The 19437-nt window shown below is 43.6% G+C and overlaps 1 pseudogene; it reads left to right on the forward strand.

Moving 5' to 3' along the window:
- The first annotated feature begins 400 nt into the window (after nt 1-400).
- LOC131277136 (E3 ubiquitin-protein ligase makorin-2 pseudogene) lies at nt 401-1298 on the forward strand (annotated as a pseudogene).
- Nucleotides 1299-19437: the final 18139 nt, after the last annotated feature.

A 19437-nucleotide genomic window follows, 5' to 3' on the forward strand; every position in this document is an offset into this window, starting at 1 on the left:
GTGGTGGTGGCAAGAACAAGAGGTGGCAGCATGACCAAGGCCCCCCAGCCCAACCACTGTGAGCACCTAGCAGGCCACTTGCAGGTATTTTATGCTCAGTGTGTCAGGAAGGAAACCAGTGCCTCTTTCACATGACTTAGCAAACAACAGGCCATCCACCATCTGCAAATAATATCAGAAGGGTTATTGGGCCAATGAACCCATTGTAGATACGATCATATGAGGCCCTCTGCTGCAGGGCATGCCGTGGGCACCAAGCCCCACAGTGTGCCCTCCTCGGGTTTCCACGGCCCTCACCCTTCTTCCGACCTGACTGCATCTATTATGCAAACAAACTTACACGAACCTGGGAAAATGTGAAAAGAGAACATTGGTACCTAGAGACGTAAATCTCTGTGGCATGTCTGAAGAAAAGACTCGCCCCTGCATGGTAAGTAACCAAGGAGGCTACAGTGACTTCCAGAATAACCCTGAGATGAAGCCGCATTCTTACCGAGAAGCAATCAGGAGTGGCCTTGATGATTTAGAAGCCAGCAGCTTCTACAACACCGAGCAGCAGTTCTGCCCCTATGCAGCTGCTGGAGACAGTCATTTTGGAGATGCTTGTTTCTACCTGCAGGGTGAAATGTGTGAAATCTATAGATTGCAGGTCCTGCATCCCTTCAATTCAGACCAAAGGAAAGCATATGCAGAGATCTGCATGTCGGCATTTGAAAATGAGATGGGAAAGACCTTTGCCTTCCAGGCAAGTCAGGACAAAGTGTGCAGTGTTTGCAAGGAAGTGATCCTCCAGGAGGCATCTGCTTCGGAGAGATTTGGGATTCTCTCCAATGGCAATCACACTTACTGCTTGTCTTGCATTCAACATTGGAGGCGTGCCAAGCAGCTTGAGAACCCAATCCTTAAGTCTTGTCCAGAATGCCATGTGATATCAGAGTTTGTAATTCCAAGTGTGTACTCAGCAGAGGATCAGAACAAAAAGAATGAGTTGTTTGAAGCTTTCGAACAGGAAATGGGGGGAGGAGCTTGTAAATATTTTGAGCAGGGCAAGGGGACCTGCCCTTTTGGAAGCAAATGCCTCTACTGCCATGCTAACCCTGATGAGCAGGTAGCACAGCCTGAAAAACCACAGAAACATCTCAGTTCTGAAGGCACTGTGAGGTTCTTTAATTCAGGGCAGCTCTGGGACTTCATCAAGAACCGAGAAAGCCAGAACATGCCGCACTGACGATGTTCACGTGACAGAGCTTGGGAACCTCTTCACGTACCTTTCCGCAGTGGAGTCGGCAGAGCCCTAAAGAGCCCAGTCGATGATGACCCGCCGCGTCTTGGGCTCTGCCGGCCGAGTCCTTACCGAGCTAGGGTGTGCAGAGCTTCCTAGTACCACAGCACTAGATGGCGTGTCACTCGGACTTGATTGGGGTTGCACTTCACCTTGGTCTGATCCACTCTCCGTTATTACAGCCATGGGAACAGTGAAGGACCTAAAAAAACCTAACAAGTATATGGAATTGCCATTTTTACAGTCAGTAACTTAGCTGCACTTCCAACTAACCATTCAGGCTAAGTTCTGATGGATGGTTTTTAAACAAGCCTGGTGCCTGTGCGTCTTGATTTTTCTCTCCCCAGAAACAGTCAACTTGCAGCTGTCCCTACAGCAGCAGATTAATTTCTCTTATCAAAGGATTTTTTAACCCTAGGAAAGGATTCCTCTGTAGTCCATTACCTTGTGTATTTAAATATCTTGTGGTAAACACACACACACACACACACACACACACACAGGCTGGGTCCAGCTCTTCTTGGAAGTTGTGGCTTGATAGCAAAGCACTCGTTATGGACCTCAGTGCCGTTTTTAAGTATGATTCATCAAATTGATCTGGAGATGAGGATGGCTAGGTGGGTGGATTCAGGTGATGCAGCACTGTGCAGGGAGTATGGGTTACATCATTTCTCTTTCTTTGGTGTCTTCAACCTTCCAAATACATACATTAGCACATTAAAAATATTCCATGAAGATGTAGGCTGGCTTTAACGTGTCACTCACTGAAAATCTGTTTCTAAAACTTTTATGCATCTTTTTGAATCCCCATGTCCACGTCACACTCGAGGCCATTTGCGCGACAATGCCTGAAGGAGGACCCAAGTAACTCCAACGTGCCCCAAGCCCGTGGAATGCTGTTAGAAGCAGGGCACCTGCTTTGTCAACACCCCAAAACAGGTCATTCAGTGAGTGTTACCCTTTCAAAGCGACCTTGGCCTCTCAAGGGCTCTCCGTGTTCTGGGGACAGACACCCGAATCAGCCTTCTGCCCCTTGTTCTCAACAGCAGCCACCTACATCCAGGCGGCTGCCTGGCTCCAAGGCTTCCCTCCCACGTCTCCATCCCCGGCTCCCAGCACCCGGCCTTGCTCTCATTCGCACCCCCTTGGACACACGCTAGGCTCTTTCTTGGAAACCCTGGACAGAGGAAGTCTCTGGTCCCTGGGAGGTTTCCTGTGGTCAGGGTGGGGGGGAGCGGGAGGGGGAAGCACTCACCCACCTGTGATCCCCTCTCTGAAGCCCTGGCCCTGATGCCCACTCCTTGGCGACAGATGCCTTCCCAACCTCAGCAGGCCCCAATTTATTCGTTCTCTGGTTCCCAGAGTGCCCCGCCAATAATGCCAACAGTTAGAGATCTGCTTACCTCCTTCCAAGCAGATCACTTGACATAGCCCCCTACCAGCATGTCCCTCTGGTTACTGAGGATTTGGGGGGAGGGGCACTTCCCTTGTATGCATCTTTGTTTCTGTGCTCTGAAGTCTGTACTATCCACCCTCCAAGAATTTCCTAAATCCTTTGGATCCTTCCACCACTACCCTTCACCCTTACCATCCCCTTTTACATATATTCCCCAGATTTCTGTCTGTATAAATTGGAAAATTCACACAGTTCTTTTGGAGTGCAGTGACTGTCTTAGTTTGCCAGGGCTTCTTTAGAAAAGTACTACAGACCAGTTATCTTAAGGTACAGGAATTTATTGTCTCACAGCAGGCCTTGCACCGCAACATTTGTGGAGAGTGCTACCACCCCATTGCTTGGAGATGATGGTGGGGTCTGTGTCCCGATATTCACAGAGAGCCTGGCCACCAGCCGAGTTCTCAGAGAGTTTGCAACCTCCATCCGAGCATTTGGGGCTATATAAGCACTTGGAAAGGGTGAGGCTGCCACTCCAGCAGGCCAGGAGGTCAAATTATCGATGGCTCTCAGACCTTGAAATCTAGTGGAGTTTTCCCTGCTGGGTTTAGAGCTTATTTGGGATCACTGACTCGGGTTTTCCTTTCAGTTTCTTCCCTGTAGAATGGGAACTTCTATCCCATGCCTGGCCCACCATTGTGTATTGGAGGCAGATACCTTGTTTTCTAAGTTTCACAGGATCTTCACTCAGAGAGGAATTTTGCCCCAAAATGGACCACACCCTTAAATGATTTTGATTAGATCTTGAATTTAGCGTTGCTACTGAAATGACTTTAGGCCTATGTTTTCCACGGAAATGAGCAAGCCACTCACAAGGCAAATAAATTAAAATAGAAAGTCAGTATTTGAAAAAAATTAATTTCTTAAATATTTAAGTTTTTCTAAGAAACACCTCCAAACATATCAAACTACCAAAAATAATAAAACACAGTGTTTGTAAGACTGTAAGGAAACAGGTACAGCTATGTGCTGCCGATGGCATTGTAAATTAGCACACTTTTTCCAGAGAACAACTTGGTATTGTATTGTGCAATCATATTCCTTGGCCCAGCCTCTCACTTCTGGTGATATATCAACAGTTAAAAATAAAAAATTCCGGAGGAAAAAAATAAGTTATTTGTACAAAGCAGCTTGTAATAGCAAAAACTTACAAACAACTCAATGCCTAACAATCAGAGGATGGTGAAATTAACCACAATGTATCAATCAGTAAGGATATTATTTAGTTGGTACAAATAATATATGTGCGAGGGAAGTGGACTTGGCCCAGCAGTTAAGGCGTCAGTCTACCACATGGGAGGTCCATAGTTCAAACCCCGGGCCTCCTTGACCCCTGTGGAGCTGGCCCATGCACAGTGCTGATGCATGCAAGGAGTGCCCTGCCATGCAGGGGTGTCCCCCGCGTAGGGGAGCCCCACGCACAAGGAGAGCCACCCAGTGCAAAAGAAAGTGCAGCGTGCCTAAGAATGGCGCTGCCCACGCAGAGAGCTGACACAACAAGATGACGCAACAAAAAGAAAAACACAGATTCCTGGTGCTGCTGACAACAACAGAAGTGGACAAAAAAGAAGACGCAGCAAATAGACACAGAAAACAGACAACTGGGTTGGGGGGGGGTTCAGTGAGGGGAAAAGGGAGAGAAATAAATAAATAAATAAATAAATCTTTAAAAAAAAAAAACCAAAACATCAAATAGTACCTTCACATTAAATCTAACTAGATAGGAATTATATGTAGTTTTGTTAAAAGCCAGAAAAGGACAAGGAAGGAGACTTGCTCTTTGTAGGCAAGGGGGCCTTATGTTGATTTTTCTTCATTAATTAATGTATAAATAAATATTGATCAAAGTCACTAAGTGGTCACAGTTCTCTTTAGCTCTCAGATTTTTTCATAGTGTTTAAGTGTTGGAGGAAAATTTTCATAACACAATGTTGGGGGAAATGGTGTCTGATAATTACTTCCATTTGCCTTTTATGATTACTATGAATACTAAGCCTTTTTCATGTTAATTGTACATTTGTCCTTCACTTTAATGGAATTATCTGTTGAAAAATCAGTTTCCTTTTTTTACTGTTGCTTCAGTGTTTTCTTGTAAATGTGTATATGCACTCTGTTTAGGAAATACTGAAACACTGTTAGATATATGACAAATACATTTCCAAGTCATTTTGCAATTTATTTGTCTACATGAAGAGCATGACTGAATTTTAATGTACTTTCATCAATTGATGTGTTCCTTTATTGTTGGTCTTGCAGTAAGTCCATAGAGCTATTTCCCTCCTGAGAGGACGGGTAAACAGTCACATGATATCAATTGCATGCTCTTATCATTTAATTCTTTAGATTTGAATGTAATTCATCAGTAGTTTCTTGCTGCTTACAGTATGAGATTAGACTGGGTGCGTATTTTCTTCGAACCAGCAAGCATATCCTCTCAGGAGATCATTGATTGAATATGCCATCCCTTCACTATTGATTTCTGACACATGAATTATCCCATTTCTCCTTCTGTGCTCCAGGATCAGTTCTGGGCTTTCTTGGCTCAGCTCACGCACACAATCCATCCTGCTGACACATGCAGACAAACGTTGGAGCATGAACCAACTGAGAAGTTTTTGCATTCCTCTCCGTGCCTTTGTTCCTCACATGCCCTTGGCTCCGTAGACCTCAGGTGTTTTGGGTCTTAACTCAGAGTTTCACTTGAATTTTGACCAATTTGCATTTCCGCTCCTTTCAGACTTCTACTCCTGAAGTTACAAGACTATGCCTCTCAGGTAGGCAACCACCCCCTTTGCCAGAGAAGGAATATGGAGAAGTAGAGAGCAGCCCGAGAGCAGTCTGTGGCGGTAAAGTTCTACTGGTGGCCAAGAGTAGTCAGCACACAGCCTCCTTGATGGGCCCTGTGGGGCGGGTGACCGCAAGCAGAGGAGAGGGAACTAGGCCCCAGAGAGCAGATGGGGTTGGCGATGACCCTGTGGTGCCCGGAGCACAACTCACCACGTGAGCAGTCTGAAGAGGAATGAGTAGCCTTTCAGAGGTCAGAATACCAGCCATCCCAGCAGTGGCCATAGCTGCAAGGAAGCCATCAGGCCGCATCCTGAGAGGTCCCCTCTAATAGAGAACCACTTTCAAATTGACCCTTGTGGGCCAGCCTGCTCTAGAGCAGCCATCAAGAGCCGAATGTGGCCCTGGACAGTGTGTGCTGAAACAAGGCTGACACAAGCTAACTCTTCCCACGTAAGATCTGATTACGAGAACCTCTAATGCTCCCAAAGAGGTCATTCCCTCCTCCTGGCGCCTTCGCTTGGCTTCCTGCCTGCCAGAGACAAGCTCCTGAACTGACCACTAAGGTACAAACTCCGGCTCCTGGCCCTGTGCTTGCCTCTTACTGTCCCTGGATGCAGCTTCCTGATATGCTTCTTGGTGCTTCTGTGGACAAAATGCAGAATCTCCATTCTGGTTCCGTCACCTTCCGTCCACCAGGTACAAATATGAAAGGAGATCAAACAGTGTTGGACCCAGTGAATGGACTATGGACAACTGCACAGGATGAGTCAAGTTCAAAGTTGTTCGTTGGACCTGGGTGATAAGGGTGGATGGACTTTCCAGGGGGAGGAAGGGAGAGAGAGTTTAGTCACAGAGCTTTTGCAGCAAAATCCAAAAGATTGTTTAGTTCAAGTGGGGCCAATCCACAGTCAAATTACTATGCAGACCATGAGACAGAAGGGTCTTCTGTTTCCCGTGGAATGCGTCAGCCGGTTCTTGAGGGCATTCCTAGTGGTTGAAGGCGGCTGTGCAGATAGCGGACTACCATCACTAAACCCCATTTTAAGAACTGTTTAGAATCACGTCACTTTCCTTACAGCACTATGTGAGTGTCTGTGTGCGCTTGTGTGTGTGTATGTGTGCATTTGCATGGGCATTTACTCCCTTTCTGTTTTTGTATGTTTTGGGCTTCCTGAGGCCTGTTGGATTTCTCAGTCTTTCTCCAAGGAGGAAGGCTGAGTCTTCAAAGAAGTCAGCTTGCCAGGGTGACCTCTCTGCCAGATGTAGATGCGTCATTCAACAGATGGGCAAAGGTCATGATCATACAATCCACAAAAGAAAAATTACACATGACTGATATTCGAGAGACTTTATGCTCACCCTCTATGTAGTCGAATATAAGGAGATGAAAGAAAAGGAAAGATGCTTTTTCACTATAAAATGTCTACTGAATTTTTTTTTGAAAGAGTTTGAGTCTTTTTATTTCTGTAGGGTCAGTAGTAATGTCCCCCCTCTTAATTCAGACTTTATTTCTTTTTTTTTTATTGACTTTGTAATAATATTACATTAAAAATATATATGTGAGGTCCCATTCAACCCCACCCCCCCGCCCCCCCTCTCCCCCCCCCAACAACACTCATTCCCATCATCATGACACATCCATTGGATTTGGTAAGTACATCTTTGGGCACCTCTGCACCTCATAGACAATGGTTCACATCATGGCCCATACTCTTCTCCATTCCATCCAGTGGGCCCTGTGAGGATTTACAATGTCCGATGATTACCTCTGAAGCACCATCCAGGGCAGCTCCATGTCCCAAAGACGCCTCCACCTCTCATCTCTTCCTGCCTTTCCCCATACCCATCGTCCACCATGAATTTTGAAACATATAATACCAGTAAAGATGTAGAAAAACAGGCACTGCCTAAGGGGAATATAACATGATGAAAGCTTTTTGGAGATTAATTTTAAAATACCCATTACAATGAGAAATGTGAACGACTTATAATTTTAAGTCACACAGTTGACATGTAAAATCTTTCATCCACACTAGTAATCAAAAAATACATATTATAGCACCCACAAGATAACTTTTTCATCCAATTACATTGTTAAACATTAGAGAGAATGAAAGTACTTCATATCAGTGAGGATATGGGCAGTTTCTTAGGCCATAAATAGGAGTGTAAATTGGTTCAAGCTTTCTGAAGGTCAGTCAAGTCAAATCCCTTCAAAGTGTCAAATGCCACCTAACTAGAAATTACACTTACAGGAATTTATACTGCAAGTGAAAAGCATCGCAGGCCCCTGTATTCCATCTGCTGATGATCCCATTGTGCCCTTTTCTCTGCCCTATTGAAAGTTTGGGGCTTTTCAAGCATGCCTCTTCTCTCTCAGGGGTATGTAATAGAATTCCAGTAACTGACAGTGGAAGTGTCCTCAGAGAAGAGACCTCAAAAAAGACTCTGGCACAGTTTCATGCCTATCTGAGGACTCTGGGCCTGCGTTGCCTACCTCTTTGGGCAGGAGGCAAAGTGGGGCATGGTTAATTAGTGGTGTGGGTTCCATCATGACTACTGAAGCTATCATCTGCTGTGGCCTGAGAAGCAGTCCAGTTGAAGGGTGGGGACATTGGGAGACCAAGTGTTTGTGGCATTAAGTCCTTCCGGTGACTGGGTGATGACAAAGTTGACAGTGGGGGAAGGTAGCCTCAGACCATCCTAGAGAACACGGACAAAGGAAAGATTTGAATGGTTAACTCAGGCCTGGGTTGGGAATTTTAAAAGCTTTCCTGGCAGCTTTGAAGGAAGCTCTTATTTCTTGTTGCTCAGGGAAGAGCATCAAGCCCAGAAGATTGATGGTTGCTTGACACCCTGCATCAGTTAAGCCTTCAACACTGCCAAGTCTCTTTCCCTGAGAAAAGGACCCTGTTGGGAAAGGAGGGAGACTCGAAGGGATCAGGTTTGGACTTGGGGCAGCCAGAAGTGAGGTTGTGTCCTTGCTGTCGGAAGCATTTCCTCCTGCAGCACAACCTGTACCCCCATCGTAGGCAAACGGCTTTCTCCCGTATCAGGTCTTTTTTCTCTAATCACTTCTCCTGGAGCATTTCACTCACAAAGGGATGCTCTCTCTCCTCAGGACCAGGTCCCACCACCCTCAACCCCAGGCCTATAACAAGAACTGGATCCTGACACAGCCTGGTGGGAGATTTACAATGCCTGATTTGAGGGGAAATGATCTATGCGCTTCCCAAGACACAGGGCCCTGCCAGCTGGGATGAGCAGGAGCCTGGGAACGAATGTGGAATGGATTCTAATGGGGTATAGAGCAAGGATGACTGGATGCAAGAGCATGTCAGGTGAAACTCAATATGTGGGTGAACTCACCCAGGATTTGGGATGCCATGTGCTCTCTCGAGTACTTGAAGTACTGTTGATCATCTGTTGGGTTGGTTAATTGCATCCTGGCCATGATGGGGTTCTATAACCAGTGAAGCTGAAATGACGGTCCTTCCCAGGAATACAGTAGAAGAAGGCTGTGATTTTCATTAGGATTGTGTTGAATCTGCACATTAATTTGGGGAGAAATGACATCTTATGAATATTGAGCCTTCTGATCCTTGAACATGGTAAATCTCTCCATTTATTTAGAGCTTCTTAAATTTCTTTCAATAGTGCTTTGTGTTTTTCATTATACAATTCTTGCATATATTTTGTCAAATATTTATTTAAGCATTTCATGTTACTCATGCTATTAAAAATGGTATTTTAAAACTTCGATTTCTAACTGGCCATTGCAAGTATATAAAGTACAAATGATTTTCATATGATCACTTTTTATCTTGTGATTTTGCTAAATAATTACTAGTTCTAGTAGGTTTTTGGCAAATGTTATTAGTTCTAATAGTTGTGGTTTTTTTTTTTTTGTAGACTCCTTCAGATTATTTACGTACATGACCTTGTGGTCTGTGAATAAAAACAATATTATCTCATCCTTTCCAAAGCATATGCCCTTCATTTCTTTTTTTCTGGGATGATGGATGTTGTTGAGTTTTTTCCCTGCATCTTTATTTTGATTATATGGTTTTATGGTGAATTACATAGATTGATGTTTGAATATTAAACCAACATTGCATTCATGAGATAAGCCAGACTTGGTCATGACATATTATCCTTTATACAGTATCCATTACTGGTTTTGATTTGGTAATATTTTGCTAAGGATTTTACATGTGTATGTCTGTACCTATGTTCATGAGGCTATTGCCCTCTAGTTTTCTCCTAAAGTCTTTTTCTGACTTTGGTATTAGAATAATAGCAACTTCATAAAATGAGCTGGGAAGTATTTCTTCTTCTTCTTTCTGGAAGAGTTTGTTTAGGATTGGTATTATTCTGCCTTAAATATGTGCTAGAATTCAGCAGCAAAGTCATCTTGCTTGGAATTTTATTTGTTTGAAGAGTTTTACTTATGGATTTAATTACTTTAATGGATAATAAGTATATTAATATATATTAAATGGATTAAGGTTTCCTATTTCTTTTTGAGAGTTTTGGTAATTTGTGTATGTATTTCAGGACATTTTTCCATTTAATCTAAGTTGTCAAATATATTGGCATAAAGTGTTCATAATATTCTCTTATTATTCTTTTAACAGTTGCATGACTTTATTTCCTTCTCAAACCTGATTTTACCAATTTGTGTCTTGTCTTTTTCATCTTCACTAATTTAGCCAGAGTTTCACCGGTTCTGTGTTTTTAAGAACACAGATTTTGGTTTCACTGATTTTCCCCATTTCTCTATTTTCCATTTCATTAATTTCTGCACTTATGTTTATTATTTTGTTCATTATGCTGAATTTGAATTTGTTTTGCTATTTGTTTTCTAGCTTCTTAAGGTGGAATCTTATATCAAAGATTTCAAACTTTTGGTCTCTGCTAATCTAAGCATTTAAAGCTATTCATTTTCCTCCAAGCACTGGTTTAGCTTCATCCCACCAATTTTTATTTTTTCATTTAGTTTTAAAATATTTTCTTATTTTCCTTATGATATCATCTTTGACCATGGGTTATTTTGAAGTGTGTTGTTTAATTTCCAAATATCTTTGGGATTTTTTTAGATATGTTTCTATTTCAGGTTGAATTATGTTATTTACTCAGAGCATGCTTTGTAGAATTTCAATCTAATTGAATAACCTGAGTCAAAGAAGAAATCCAAATGGAAATTAGGAAGTATTTTGTATTAAAAGAAAATGAAAACACAACACACCAAAATTGTGGGATGCTAATGAAACAATACTTTTTGTAGACATTGACAAAAGTGTTGTAAAACACAAAATTTCAAAGAATCTTGAATAACTCAAAGAAATGTCCAAAATAAGAACAAAGTTGAAAGCATTCCACTACCTGATATTAAGGCTTAGTATAAAGCGAAAGTAATCAAGACAATGTAGCATGGGTCTTCTGCCCTTTATATATGAACCTGTAGTTAGTACCAGAGTTGATAGGTGCTTGTCCAAGAGACTTAAATCTTTAGGCTGTCCGTGTGCCAGTTGGGCCCTGAATATCAACAGAGTTGCAACACCTATTCTCCAGTTCATTGGACTCACCCAGGACAACTAACAAGGAGATTATGATGTGAAATGCTCATTCCAAGGAGAAGAGAAAGTCTACATCTGCAAGCAACTTATTCCCATCCATCAGCCCCATGGGATCTAAGTCCTCTCTCAATTAGAAGCAGAGTGGGCACCACCATCCCAGCATCCTCAGGACTGAGGAAAGAACGATGGACTAAAGTAGACTTACTGTTATTCAACTATAGACTTGTTATTCTAGCAACGGAATAACTTTCATTATTGATGTGGAAGCAGTAGCCACCACCGAAGGTTCTGATAGGAGGAAGAGGGAAATTGGAATTGTCCTGAATGACATTGAAATGATGGATACAAACCATTATATATTTTGTCATAAATTACAAAATTGTGCAGGACAGAGTGTAAACTGTGATATAAACTGTAATCCACGCTTAGTGGCAATGCTCAAAAAACAAAAACAAAAAAGGCAAAATCGGGTTGCTACTACACAGTGAGGGTAAGAAGGAATATTTCTGGAATTCAGTAGATCCTGTAGGGCACTTCTTAGCACTTCTATGTTGTGTGATTAAAATCAAAGGAAAACCACAAAAAAACAATTCAGTATATATATATATATTTATTATTATTAGTATATATATATATATATATATATACTAATATAATAGTCCAGATGCATCAGGAATGAAAGTTTGGATCACCCTACCAGGCAAGGAATCACAACTAGCTGAGGTACTTGCTGACAGGAAAAGAATATGGAATGGGTAATAGGAGGTAGTTATAACCAACTATGACAACCTAACCATCTTCAGAAATGAAGAGGTTTGATAGTTACAGGTACTTCTCTTTCTTGCTCTTGCTCATGCTCGCTCGCTCTCTCTCTCTCTCTCTCTCTCTCTTTCTCTCTCTCTTTCTACACATATACAAACATACAGAGACACATGTTTACACACATATTATATATATATTATATCAAATATTTGTTTTCTCCCACCTCTCTTATCCTCTTATCATCTAACATAAAATGTGCTAATAATAGCTAACTTATAACAGTATTTAAGTTACAGGATGTCAAAGGAGGTATCTGAATCAGCTAGGAGAATGAACATGATCCAAAGGCAATAAAAGGGACTTTGTATCTTTTTCTGGGGAAATGGTTAGTGTCTGATTAGCTGTACATGGGATAGTTGTATCATATTAGACAGAAGCATGACTTTGTTATCGTCTTTGTACTAATTTTAAGTATGATTTAAGGAGATATGTAGATAGGTGCCAAGTAGACAAAGGGTGGATTGTGGTAGCTTTGCAATATGTCAACTTGCCAGGCAATTACATTTCCTAAGATTCCTGTTCCTATATATGTTTGGTTAGCATGGTCCACAAGAGAAATTCCTTTGGAGATTTGTTGTTGTTTATTTTTAAAGATTTATTTATTTATTTATTTCTCTCTCCTTCCCCCCCACCCCCCCACCCCGGTTGTCTGTTCTCTGTGTCTATTTGCTGCATCTTCTTCTTTGTCCGCTTCTGTTGTTGGGAATCTGTGTTTCTTTTTGTTGCATCATCTTGTTGTGTCAGCTCTCCATGTGTGCGGCACCATTCTTGGGTAGGCTGCACTTTCTTTCATGCTGGGCGGCTCTCCTTATGGGGCACACTCCTTGCGCATGGGGCTCCCCTGCGTGGCACGGCACTCCTTGCGCATCAGCACTGCGCATGGGCCAGCTGCAACGGGTCAAGGAGGCCCAGGGTTTGAACCATGTGGTAGACGGACGCCCTAACCACTGGGCCAAGTCCGCTTGCCTTCTTTGAAGATTTGGATGATGGAAGTGAAGCAACAGCCAATTTGTAGCTCACATGTTGCTAATCTGCTGGCTTACCAGATGACAAGAGGCAATGGCCAGGCTGGGAACTTCTCCACTTTTCCCTGGTTGTACCTACAGCTTCTCTGCATTCTGATTCAACTTCGATGTCTGTTCTCCCAGTTAGTGATTTGGAAGCAATTTCGGGTTTATATTTCTCTCTCTTCAGCTTTTCTAAAACTGACATCTTTAACAAATGCTTTCTAGTATCTATTGTTTTAGAGAAACACCATTTGTTTTTGCATTTCTAATCCAAATATTTTGCTGTTTGTCCAGAACCTTTTGCACATCCTGCCATTGCACTTGACTCTCTAAAACCTGTGTTAATATTTGGTGAAATCAGGGGGAATTTTTTCCTCTCAGCTTACTCTACTTCATAATTTACTTATGCTTGTTATTTTACCACACTTCTTTCCATAAATATTGGAACTAGTGGCAATAAGTTCATTGTAGAGAATGAAGATTGATAGTAGGAAATATAATAAAATGTTGGTATCTAAAATTTTTTAAAGACAGTGTAGCACCGTATGAGGTTTCAGTTTGTAATTTATTATGTGAGTCTATTACAGAAGCGTTTTAATGATATGACTACATACCAAAAAGAAGAGTTCTGTAAATGAGGGTGTCAAATAGATAAAAAGTCCCATAGAATGAAAAGTAAGTTCTGATGAGTTCTGCTTTCTCTGGCATTGCAGAAGCTTAGCATCCAGTAAAGGTCATGCCCCCCGCCCCCCAAAAAAAGAGTCTTATTAAACTGAAATGAATTCAAGTCACACAAAGAATGCTCTCAGTCTTTTATTGTTATGAAATATCCTTTTTTGGCCCTGGTGATATTCCTTATTCTGATGTCTATGTTGTCTCCTATTAATTTAGACTCTCCGGTTTTCTTTTGATTAGTGCTTGTGTGGTATATCTTTTTTTAAAAGATTTATTTATTTCCCCTTTCCACCATCCTAGTTGTCTGCTCTTTGTGTCCATTCGCTGTGTGTTCTTCTGTGTCCGCTTGCATTCTTGTCAGCGGCACCAGGAATCTGTGTTTCTTTTTATATGTCTCCTTGCTGCCTTAGCTCTCTGTGTGTGCAGCACCACTCCTGGGCAGGCTGCACTTTTTTCTCTTGGGGCAGCTCTCCTTACAGGGTGCACTCCTTGCGCATGGGGCTCCCCTACGCAGGGGACACCCCTGCATGTCACAGCACTCCTTATGGGCATCAGCACTGAACGTGGGCCAGCTCACCACATGGGTCAGGAGGCCCTGGGTTTGAACCCTGGATCTCCATGTAGTAGGTAGATGCTCTATCGGTTGAGCCAAATCCGCTTCCCATGGCCTATCTTTTTTGATCCTATTATCTTTAACCTGTCTATGTCTTGAAATTTAAAGGAGCTTTCATCTTTTCTAATGTAGGCATTTACTGTGAAAAATGTCCCATTTTGATGGCTGCAGGAGCTCTAATGATAGCCAGTGTTTCATTCCTAATAGGTAATTTGTGTCTTTTCTCTTCCTTTTGTCAATCTTGCTAGAGGCTTATCAGTTTTATAGGTATTTTCAAAGAGAAAGCATTTTGTTCCATTGAGTTTCTCTACTCTTTTTCTGCTTTTGATTTCACTGATTTGTTCTCTTATATTTATTATCTCCCTTCTTCTAGCGTTGGGTGTGTTTTGCTTATGCTACATGAAATAAATCAGCGCAAATTACCATATATTGTTCACTTCTATTTAAATGAAATTCCCAGTATAGGCAAATCCATAGCAACAAAAAGTAGATTAGTGATTGCCAGGGCCTGGGGTAGGGAGGAAGTGGGTGTGACTGCTAATGTGTATGAGGTTCTTTCTGGGGTGATGAAATGTTCAAAAATTAATTACTGGTGATGGTTGCAGAACTCTTTGACTATACTAAAAACTATTGAATCGTACATTTTAAATGGTTGAATTTTATGGTAAGGGAATTAGATCTCAATAAAGCTATTACTTAAAAGGGAAAAAAAATAGAAGTTTGTTCATAAGGGTTTTCTAATCTGCTTCTTTTGAAGCCCAACATCTGGACAGAAAAAAATAAGACAAGTACCCACCATATGTCATATAGTAAGTATTCCATTCTAGATATCTCATGTTAAAAGGAACATTGGTAAAGTGTAGTGTTTCTAGAGGAAGGTAATGTAGACAATGAAGGAACTGGTCATGGGAAAAATGACTGAAAAAAATTTGTTGTTTAGAGAACAAAGGAAACATGCATGTTCTTTCAAATAGTTGAAGGTTGTTTTAGTTTGCTAAAAGCTGCCAAAAGCGATATGCCAGAAATGGGTTGGTTTTACAATGGGGGTTTATTGGCTTGCAAGCTTATGGTTCTGAGGCTGAGAAAAATGTCCAAATCAAGGCATCATCAGGCAGCACTCTCTCTCTGAACACCAGCTGTGGGTGATCCTGGACTCCTGTCACATGGGAAGGAGATGGAGGCATCTGTCACTCTCTGCCATCTCCTCTGGGCACCATTGCTTTTAGTTTCTGGCAGCTCCATCTGTGTCTTTCTCTCTTAGCTTCTGTGGTTTCCTCTCTGAGCTCCAGTGTGTCTCTCTCTGTCTCTGTGGCTTCCTCTCTCCATAGTCATTCTGTTTATAAGGTACTCCAGTAAGAGGATTAAGACCCACCTCAGCTTATGCCATACTGAAGTAATCTAATCAAAAGGAAGGTTCCACCGACAACAGATTTAAACCCAGGGAATGGATTACCTCTAAAGTTAGGATCTTTTCTGGGGTTCATAAAAGCCTCAACCTACCACAAATGTCTATCATACAAAAGAGAGGTTAACCTCCTACTGTGTTTTCCAAAGTTTAGAATTTAGACCAGTGAATTGAAATTGCCTTTGTCCAAAATAAGGAATGGGCGGTCTTGAGAAAGAATAAAGTTCTTGTCATTTTAATCATCCTAGCACCAGCTAGAAATTGATCACTGATCAGAAATACTGCTAAAAATATTTCACCATGATGGGGTTTTTAAACTAGATGGCCTGAAAGATCTTTCCCACTTCCAGGTTCCTGTGCTAATATGTCCAATTTTTTAATATTCATTTTCATTGTAAAATATTAAGTATGATCCTTGGGGGGGAAATGGTTTGTTTATAAGAAACATACGATCATGCTTAAGAACAAAAAACTCTTTAAAACCATAGAAGAAGAATAGAAGTGAGTTTTTTGCAAACAGGATAAAATTAGTCATGGTTTTTGTTGTTTAATTTGCTCTGCCAATCTGCCTTTTAATTGGTATATTTAGACCATTTATAGTCAAGTAATTACTTATATGTTAAGGCTTAAGTGTCCCATTTTACTGTATGTTTTCCTTTGATTCTAGTTTTTGTTCTGTTTCCTTTTTCTTGCCTACAGTGGGTGATTTGAACATTTAATTCCATATTGACTTATCTATACTGTTTTGAATATATCCCTCTGTATTGTTTTTTTAGTGTTACTTCTAGGTGTTACAATATATGCCTCTCTCTACCGGCCTTGACATTTTAAACGACTTCCAGTGAGGAATAGAAACAGTACTTCCGTTTAAGTCCTTTTTATCCTCCTCATTTATAAATTATGAATGTCTTAAGTGTTTTCTCTACATACATTGAGCACCACATCAGATGACCTTTTAATAAACATGATTTTAAAAACTCTTTTGTAGGATAGTCTATTACATTTGCCCTTATCTTTAGCTATTCCAATTGTTCTTTTTCATTCCTGAAGTGACATCCTCCTTCTAACTATCATTTTCTTCCTGGTTAGGGATCTTTCTTTGGCCATTCTTTAAGTGTAGACCTGCAGGTGACAAATTCAGATTTCCTTCATCTAAGAATGTCTTAATTTCCCCTTCATTCCAGGGAATACATTTATAGACTACACAAGTTGTCTTTGGCAGTGAGTGGGAAATGGAGCGCTAGTTAGTCCTGTAGCGGGATACCTCCTGCCCCACATCTCCTTCTTTAGTTTCCTTCCTGTAGCTTTGCCTTTTTCACTTGACTGTGGAGGTCAGCTTCAGCATAAATCAATCTGCTGGTTTCCTTAATCAGTTACATGTGGTGCCAAACAGATGTTCAAGTGTGACACTGAACAGGCATTTTGAGAGGGCCCAAATACCCAGATCAACTCTCCAGCAATGCGTGGGGTTGTGGTGAACGTACTTCTTGCAGAAAGCTTTTTAAAAGCCATGACCATAATGAAACATGAACATTTTCCTGCATCTTTAAATAGTTCTGAAAAACATGATGGGATGTGAGTTGGGTTATGTTTTGTTAACACAGAATAAAGAGTAGATGAAACTCACACCAAACCAAAAAAGTATTCTTTTTCTGCCCAACGCAGTTCAAGGAACAATACCTGGGACTCCAGGGTTTCAAAGAGTTTGCTTGCACACAGGAAAGGAGATCGGTGGCCTAAGGGCCCAAAATCTGCCTCCCCCGCTGTTGAGTTTAGGGTTTGTATGGATTCAAACAGGAGATGGTGAAGTGGTTATTATCACAATAGCAAGTTTACCCAAGGGTGAGGCCAGTCTAGAGTAATTATAAACAGTGGTGAAACTACTCTAGCTGGTTTCAATAATTTCAAGTATATTAACCTTTGACTATTTTCTAACATACTGGAAGTGAAAAGGCATCTATATAATGGTTCAGTAGTCATAATTATTTGTTAATTCTTAACCTCAGCTACAAAACCACTGGAGGGCTTGTTAAGCACACCGGCAAGAAAGGTCATAAACAAGGACAACTGAAAGCCTGGGCGGTATTCAGGGCGAACAATGGATTAAGAGGAGTGCTTAGAAATCACTATGGTGTAAAGGGAAGGACATCAGCAAAATTCACCAACAGGGAAATATACATCGCCAGCAAATATACCGGAAAGGGAAAAAATGCACGTGTGTGTCTGGTGAAACTCCCCAGCAGAGTTTCTAGAGAAAGCGAATGAAAGGAAGGTTCAATGGGTTGACTGGCCCGGTTTTCTGGGGAAACAGGGCGGGGGACTGGGTGAACGAGCTGAGCCTTCTGGGTGGACAGTCTACACAAAACAGGCATAGTGGTCCTGACCCTCCGGCCCTTGACTCCACTCCTGCGAAGCTCACAAAAGCATTCCCCGGGGAGCACCCCCTTACAACCCCCGGTCATTGCCCTTAGGCGCAGAAGGGAGGGGGTTGGGTTAACCCTGAGTGGCGGGTCCTTGGGGGAGGGGCGGTGTCTGCAGCGGCCCTCAGAAGGCTCTCAGCAGGGGACAGAGCTGTGTGTGTCTCCAGGGCGCGTCCCCTGGGACTATGACAGCAGTGCTGGTACCAGGAAGGGGGGCGGGGCTGTGAAAGAGAGGCCTGAGCCGTAGGGCGGGTCCGGTGTGGGCGGGGTTGTGCTGAAGGGCGGGGCTGTGGAGGTTCCAGCGGCGTCTGAGGGGCGGGCCTAGTTGGGGCAGGGCTATGCCTGAGGGGCGGGTCCTGTGGGGCAGGGGCTGAGTTTGAAGAGCGGGCCATTGGGATCCTGGGTGTAGCCAAGGGGCGGGCCCGGTGGGGGCGGGGCTAACCCGGGCCTGAGGATCACGTTACGTCAGCGGAGTGGGGCTGTGCCTGCGAGGCGGGTCCTTTAGGGTGGGACAGTGCCTGCCGGGGCGGGTCTAGTGGCCTTGGGCCTGCACCTGAGGGTTGCGTCACTTGGGTGTTCTCATTGTGCCTGAGAGGCGGATACTTCGGGGTGGGCCTGTGTTGGCAGGGCGGGATTCCCGGGAGACTGGCCGGGCCGTTCCTGCAAGAAGAGTCACATAGGGGTCCGGCCTGAGCCTTGGGAGGCTCGTGGCAGGGACAGAGGTACACCAGCACCCACAAGGGGCGAGGATCTGCCGACCTGGAGGGTTCCGAGAAGGGAGGGGGCCTGTGCCAGAGGGGCGGTTTCTGTGGAAGTGGGCGGGGCTGTGCTTGAGAAGTGGCGTCGGGAAGGGGGCGGAGCTGTGCCTGTGTGGCGGGTTCTGGGGGAGGAGTTGTTTCTGTGGGTCACGTCACGTACTGTGGGCGAGCAAGTGCTGGCTGGACTGGCACTGGGGCGGGTTCCGCATAGGTGGGCGGGGCCGTGGTCTTGGAGAACGGGACTGAGCTCGGGCGGGTCTTGGGAGTAGGGTTCTATTTGATGGTCACAAGTGGGGTGGGCGGGCCTGCGTCTGCGGGGCTCGTCCCGTGGTGCGGGATCCGTGGGGGCGGGGCTAGTTCTGCGACGGCCTCTGAGAGGCTCCCGGCAGGAGCCGGGCTATGCCTGCGCCAGCGAGGGGGACGGGCTTCTGGGGCGGGCTCTCTGAGGTGTCCCGGGGGCGGGGTTCCGTCTGCTGGTTGCGTCAGGTGAGGGGCGGGGCTCGGGGGCGGCTCTCTGAGGCGTCCTGGGGGCGGGGCTCCGCCTGGGGTTGCGTCAGTGAGGGGCGGGGCTCGGGGCGGCTCTCTGAAGGGCCTTGGGGGCGGGGCTCCGCCTGGGGTTGCGTCAGTGAGGGGCGG

The sequence above is a fragment of the Dasypus novemcinctus genome, chromosome X (genome assembly GCF_030445035.2).
Source record: "Dasypus novemcinctus isolate mDasNov1 chromosome X, mDasNov1.1.hap2, whole genome shotgun sequence".
NCBI lineage: Eukaryota > Metazoa > Chordata > Mammalia > Cingulata > Dasypodidae > Dasypus > Dasypus novemcinctus.